Genomic DNA, 8,004 nt, shown 5'->3' with positions numbered 1-8,004 from the left:
TGTAGAAAACTGAAGCTAGATCCTTATATATCACCCTGCACCAGAATCAACTCCAAATGGATCAAAGACCTCAAAGTCAAAGCAGACACCCTGAAAACATTACAGGAAGGAATAGGAGAAACTCTCAGGCTCAATCTTTCTAGCCATAAAAGAAATGCAGATCCACCTCACCCCAGTTAGAATGGCTATAATCAAGAACTCTAATAACAACAGATGCTGGAGGGGATGTGGACAGAAGGGAAACTTATTGCATTGGTGGGAATGTAAACTTGTTCAACCACTTTGGAAAGCAGTATGGAAGTTCCTCAGAAGACTCCATATAGAGCTTCCCTATAACCCAGCAATCCCACTTCTGGGCATTTACCCAAATGATCACAAACAAGGCTACCAGCACAACTATGTTTATTGCAGCATTATTTACCATAGCTAAGATATGGAACCAACCCAGATGCTCCTCAGTAGATGAATGGATCAAGAAAATGTAATATGTGTGTGTGTACATATATATACACACATATATGTGTACATATATACATATATAATGGAATTGTATGCCTCCATCAGAAAGAATGATAATGCCCATTTATTAGGAAATTGAAAGACTTGGAAAAAATTATAAAGTGAAGTAAGCCAGGCCCAAAGAAACATAGGTCCCATAGTTTCCCTTGTTTGCAATAACTAGTACATGTGTAGGACAAGCAGAAAAGGTCAAAAGCTATGTACATATGACCATATAAGATGTTAAGCGAAATGAACCCCAAGATAGAGACACAAATATCTTTTTTCTTTCTTGCTATTGTTTCTAACGTATTTATAATGTACTATGTGATTTTTTTTGCATGTTCCTCCCCCACGGTATAACCCCTGTTTTCACTGTATTTGTTGTCAGTGCCCTGCATCTTGTATATACACTTCTCTAATTTGGGGAGAGGCATGGAAAAAACAAAATGCTTAAGGATATAGCTTGACCCATTTTAATGATGATATGTACAAAACACTATGTTGAAAACTAACTTTACAACTTTGGCGGGGGTGGGGGGTGAGGGAGGAGGGTTAGGGGGGTAGGGGGGAAGTTGTGGAAGTGAGAAGGAAGAGATGGTAGGGGAAAAACAAAGGAGGGGACAACAATGCTTGGTAAGAAATGTACTCATTACCTTGCTCATGTAACTGTAACCCCTCTGTACAGTATTCTTATAATAAAAAATGTACAAAAAATAAAGTTCATGTTCATTTATTAGATGGCTTATATAAGTAGTTAACCACTGTGTCCTATGTTACCTCAAAAGTAAAATGAAATAAACTTAATCATAATCCCTTGTAGAATTTTTTATTAGATAGGATAAAGGAGGAAAGGAGAATGACAGAGGGGTTGAGATTTATTGAACACATTATAAACGTGGAAATGTAACAAAATCTCCCTTTGTATAACTAATAAACGAATACAATTTTAGCAATTAAAAGAATTGTCTTATGAAGAGTAAATGATAACAGTATATATTATCATTATTACCATCATTCTTTTTTATCATACAAGTATCCTGTATTAACTTTCCTAAATGGCAGGTTCTTTAAAACCAAGCACTCTAGGAGCTGGGAGAGTGCTTGTCTTGCATGCATGAGGCCCTAGGTTCAATTCCTCAGCACCACATAATCAGAAAAAGCCAGAAGTGGCATTGTGGCTCAAGTGGTAGAGCGCCAGCCTTGAGCTGAAGAGCTGAGGGACAGTGCCCAGGCCCAGAGATCAGGCACTGTGGCTCAAGTGGTAGAGCGCCAGCCTTGAGCTGAAGAGCTGAGGGACAGTGCCCAGGCCCAGAGATCAGGCACTGTGGCTCAAGTGGTAGAGCGCCAGCCTTGAGCTGAAGAGCTGAGGGACAGTGCCCAATCCCAGAGTTCAGGCACCAGGACCGATAAAAACGACCACAAACAAACAAAAACCCAAGCAAGCACGCTAGTCTACTGGCATCTCTATTTGTATCAAAAAGTGCATTCAATCTCTAAAGTTATGTCAAAATTTAGTCATTCTGTTTTCTCAAGGTAATATTTTCCAATCTTATCTCTTTTTCTGTTTATCAGCCTTTTCTCATTTAAGCTACTTTGGCATTCTTCCTTATTTACATGCTCTTTGTCCAAGATTATTTTTGTCTTTAGCTATCTTTAAGAAGAATCCTAAAGCAGAATTTCCACTCTGAAATGTAACTTTATAAGATTACCCAGAAATCCCAAGAATGCCTTAAAGCTAAGAAATTAAACATTGACTATTATCTCCAGAATTGCTTGTTCCACTTGTACTCTTTATCTTAATTATTAATGTTCCCTAAAATCCACCTAGTGCTCCAAGCTAGAAACTTCAATTACCTTCAACTTCTATACTTGAGTGTCTGAAATCTGTCATTGGCCTTCCTCCACTTCTATTAATACTGCCTTCTCTTACACCTAAAATCATGCAACTACTTTCTCAAGGTCCTTCCTGTCTCCACTCTCCATCCCCTATACCAAAAGTATAATTAACAGTCAACTTTTTTAAAATAAGAAATATGATCTGCCCATTTCTGATTTGCTATTGTTTATGAAATAATGTCCATGTATTAAATTTATGATTTTATCCCCTTCCAATTCATCTTACAGAATGCTGGTAAATGTTTAACCACTAGATATCTAGGGGAAATAACCCCTAATTTATATCACTTATCAATTTCTTTAGTGTAAGTACTGCCATCATGGCTGGTTTCAAACCTCACTGATTTTAAACACAACCCAGAAATGGAATAGATGTATAAAATGTGCTCTTATGAACTGGTTGAACAGGCTCCATTGGAAATTTGTTCAATAAAATCTCTGGTCCCTTCACTTTCATACCATATGCATTCCAGGTTTTAGTACAATAAGTTTCAAGCATATACTACTACTCTTCAAATACAAGTATATTTTGACACATAAACATAATGAACATACAATAGACTTATTTAAGTCATATAAAGTTTTATAACAATTCCTGTATTAATATGTTAATATTTGATGTTGTATGACAGTCATATTTAGACTTTTTTAATGTTTAGCAAGGAATTATTTTAGTGTCTAACAAGGTTAAATAGGGAGAATTTGAAGAAATATATCCTATTTTCCATGCAGGAAATAGAAATTAAAGATTCCATGTTTTTTTAACATTTAAAAATTATCCTTTTAACTAGATATGATTGTGAACAACTGTAATTCCAGTGCTCAGGTGGCTGAGACAGGAAGATTTCAAGTTCCAGGCCTGCCTGGGCTACACAGTGAGTTCAAGGCCAGCCTGCGTTACTTAATGAAAACCTATTTCAAAATCCTTTCTTCAAAACTTTTTTCTTCTTTTGTGTGTTGGAGCTGTACATGTTATGCAAGTACTTTAACCACTAAACTATACTCCTGGTCTGGAAATTATACTTTGATAATTCAATGGCAATTAATAAATACATAAATTAAAGGCACTACTAAATGTATGCTGGTTTGTGGTATTATGGATTCCCAACCCTCAGAAAGTAAAATAATTACCATTTATTTTCACAAGGAAAGGATTATAATTATTAATGTGTAGACTTCTTGTTCTGACCACAGCAGTAAGTCATCTACCATTTATAACCATGAACTTTCACAACTCCACTATCCCGTTTCATAATTGTGCTCCACCTTAAACATTTCTGCCTTAGTGAGTTAACAGCTGCCATTCTGTTATGTCAGGTATTCTTTTATATATTTTAATTTTATTAGGTTGGTTAATCCTCAGAAGAAATTCATAATAGCTCAGAGAGATTCAGTACTTTTCCTATGAGCATATGGTTAAAAAAAGTCTTCAGACCTAGGTTTGATTCACCAATTTTGTTTTTAAACAAATTAAGGTAATTTATACAGCTGAGCACTGGTGGCTTACATCTGTAATCTTAGCTACTCAGGATTCTAAGATCTAAGGATCTAGGTTCCAAGCTGGCACCAGGAAGGAAACTCCCTAAAGCCGGAAATGTGGCTATAACTCAAGTGGTTGAGCATTAGCTTTGAGTGGAAAAGCTAAGCAAGAGCACATGGTCCTGAGTTTTAGCCCATATGACCACACTAAAATAAATAACATATTATTCTCTTTGAAATACCTCCACTGCAAACCTGTCTCTAAATGAAACTTACTCCCTCAGTGTTTTCATTGGCACTTTGCTTCTGTCTTAAATAATAATAATTAGAACCATTTAGGCTTGCTGTACACTAAGCACTTTGTTAAACATTTCTTTTGGTATCTGGTTAGATTTTGTTAATGTTATCTCTGACTAATGAGATAACTGAAGCTGACAAAGATTTTTAAAAGTTGCCCAAGTTTACACATCTATGAAGTGGCTGAACCAGTATAAGAGCTAGAGTCAAATGACCTACTCAAGGCCATAGTCTTGAGAATCTACCGTCTTACTGGCTGTTAAACTCTTTGATGCCAGGAACAGGTGTTTTTGTTTTGTTTTGTGTTTTTTGTTTGTTTGCTTGTTTGTCAGTTGTGGGTCTTGAACTCTGGGCCTGAGCAGGGTCCTTCAGCTCTTCAGCTCAAGGCAAGAGCTCTACCACTTGAGCTACAGTGCCACTTCCAGTTTTCTGGTGGTTAATTGGGGATAAGAGTCTCATGGATTTCCCTGCCCTGGCTGGCTTTGAACCATGATCTTCAGATCTCAGCCTCCTGAGTAGGTAAAATTACAGAACAGGTTTTTGTTTAGGCAACCGAAGATACCTAAGCAATGCCTGGCATGTGGTTAAAAGTGTGAGTGGATAGTCATTCCACACATTTCCCTCTCTAAAGGTTTTTCTTTTTTCCTTATGGGACAGGTGTTCTGCCTACGCTGTCCTTGAAGTACAGAGGTAAAGGGTCTTCCTGCCTCACCCTCATGAGTAGCTAGAAATCCAGGTACACATGACCACATTCCACTCCATACATTTCCATTCTTCTGAGAAGGTCAGTTTGATGGAATACACACACACACACACACACACACACACACACACACACACACACATACACACACACACTCCTCCCCTCATCAAGAAAAAAAAACAAACCCACATCCTTCCCTGATATGTCTGTCCCACAAAAAGTAGAGTAATTTCTTTTCCTCTTTTAGAAATCATTTTTGTGGTCATTTTTAACCTTTGAAAAATGTTGGTTTGAGCTGGGTGATGTGAAGGTACAGTACTGTAACATTTTTTCCCCATTTCAACAATTTCCTTTCTATAAAATATTTCAAATAACTTTGACATATCTATTTCTTTAGATAAAACTTAGCCAAGTGGTAAAGCTAAAATGGTTAACCTATTTTTATTTTATTTTATTTATAGTTTTTATATCTCAGTTGTATTTTTCTAACTTCTGTTTATTTTTATTTTCTTTTTTTTTGTTGTTAGTTTTTCCTGAGATTATTTTTGAAAACAATCTTGTTTTTAGGGCCAGTAAGACAATGCAAATCTGTAACCTCAGCATTTGGGGGAGCCGTAGGTAGGGTCATAAGTCTGAGGCCAGCTTTCATGCTACAGTGGAGGTGGAGTTTCACATCTCACCCTCTTCCCCAAAGAGAGGTTGCCTGGCCCAGGTGGCTTAAACCTGTAATCCTACTACCAGGAGGCTGAGATCCAGGGAGTTATGGTTCAAAGTCAGCCTTCAAGACTTTACTTCCAAAATGCTGAGCAAAAAGCAAGGCTAACAATGTGGCTTCAGTAGTATTGGGCCAACCAAGCAAGCAGAGCAAGTAAGAATCTCTGGGTTCAAACTGCTGCACCAGAAAAAAAAAAAAATGTTTTTTTGTTCAAAAGTGCACTGAATTTACCTAATTTGGCTACAACTATTAAATGCTGATGAAAGCATATTAACATATTAATCCTTAAGAATACCAACATAATAGAACTTTCTGCAACTTACTGGTGGTATATTGAACCTAGAATATTGTCTGCTCTGGGCAAGTACTCTTACAACTCATGCATCCTCAGCCCACTTAGCCTCAAAAAGCTGAGATTATAGGTATGCTTAATCACCATAGAACCTTTTTTTTTTTTTTTTTGGTGGTACGGGGAACTCAGTACTGCTTCTGTAACTTCCAGCCCCTAAACTTTTAAATTACTTTTTTATACTGCAGCCATTTAATATTTGCCATTTGGGTTACATGTGTATATAAAACAGGCATATCCTTCAACTGGCCTTAAACTCTATACAAGTGCCCTCTCATACACATTTTGGAGTACAAATGGGAGCAAATAAGCTGACCTCAGGAAATGATCTAGTAAAAAATAGGTACTAAAGATTACTTTTACTAATCCCTTTCTTCTATCTTTTCAATATATACGTAAGCACCATGAGTGTGTATAAACTAAAACACTTCTAAACATAAACTGAGAGTTTCCATGGACAAGAATATTATAAGGTCTGGGGCCAAAAGACACACATTGACTGCCAAAAAGCCATCTACTGTAGTTCACATGAACTCACTTGAGGTAGACTAGTCTGTCCAGTTCACGCTGGCTTCAGAGAATGATCTAGGCCTTCAGGCCATTTGTATTCAATTTTGTTGTTCTATATTGGCTTGTTCCACTGTTTTGTAATAGTCTAAGAATGCTTACCATTTCCCATAAACTGGCTGAGTTAAACATTTTTTATTCTGCAAATACAACTGATTTTCACCTACACTTAACTTCAAGATAAGAAGCAGAAAACTGGCTGATGAAACAGGTTGGGCCTGTGGGTAAGGAATGTTACCACACTTGAGCACAGGAACTGAGCAACGCAAGCTTCAGGAAGGCATGGGTAGTCCTGGTGGGCCTCTTCCAGCAAGGAAGGCTTCCACAACACCTGACACAAGACTGATTCCCATCACAGGCCTTTTCATGATCCTAGCCTAAGTAGTTTAACTTTAGCTTGGCAATTCCTAACTTAATTACTTTTTTTTGGGTCCGTCATGGGGCCTGAACTCTGGGCCTGGGTGCTGTCCCTCAGCTCTTCAGCCCAAAGCTAGCACTCTACCACTTGAGCCACAGTGCCACTTCCAGCTTTTTCTGCTTATGTGGTGCTGAGGAATCAAACCTAGGGCCTCATGCATGCAAGGTAAGCACTCTGTCACTGAGCCACCTTCCCAGCCCTAACTTGATTACTCTTTCTATCCACATTGCAGATTGCTTTCACTGACCCACAGATTATATATTACACATATCATCTGTACAATTATATGACTCATGGGAAAGTCATGCTCATCTGGCCACTCCATAATGGCTACATTGTCTATCTTCCAATTGCCTGAAATATTTTGATCAGTTACAAGTTTTTTTTTTTAACCTGCTTCTGCAGTTTTGAGCAGCAAATGTTGCTCAGATATTCCTAAGCACCTGTTTGAGCTCCCCTCCTGTGTGCACACTAATCTTATTTTGTAGATAATTAAAACGAAGCTGAAAAAGAAACTCTATGTAGGTTAACACAGCTAGAAAATATTAGAGCTAGAACTTGTATTTGGCTTTCTTATGTCTAGGTCCTAGATTCTATTAAGACACATTTTCAATCCTCACTTCCTTTAGGATTAGAATAACCAAGGGAAACATAAATTATAGCATCTAGCTAGATGAAACATTACAGCATTTAGCTAAGGGAAAGATCTTAGCAAAAGGGAAGAAACTCGAGGGAGGCATGTGATTAAAGCTGAAGAGGTCTGGAGAAGAAAGCAGGCTGAGCAATTTGTTGGGGAGAGTAAGTCTGGAAGGCATGAAAAAGAGAAGTAGGATATGGAAGGGAAATTCAGTAATACAAGCAGAAATAAGGCTAAGAGGGAAGGCAAGGAGGATTAAAACCAAGTAGGTTCCAGGATCTGAAGTCAAATAAATGAGCCTGCTGCTTCTGGAAAGCAGAAGACATTTAACAGGGAGAGGGAGGCGTGGCCTCAAGCTTCCGGGGCCCGCATCAGCCCCGCCTCCCCACGTGTTAGCCCCGCCCCCGCGTTGCCAGGCCCGCCCTCTGGTCTCTTAGGTGAT

Source organism: Dipodomys merriami, unplaced genomic scaffold, assembly GCF_024711535.1.
Source record: "Dipodomys merriami isolate MVZ:Mamm:240054 unplaced genomic scaffold, mDipMer1.0.p SCAF_10, whole genome shotgun sequence".
NCBI classification, from domain to species: Eukaryota; Metazoa; Chordata; class Mammalia; order Rodentia; family Heteromyidae; genus Dipodomys; species Dipodomys merriami.
The sequence above is the reverse complement of the archived record's forward strand: the minus strand, read 5'-3'. Positions refer to the sequence as shown.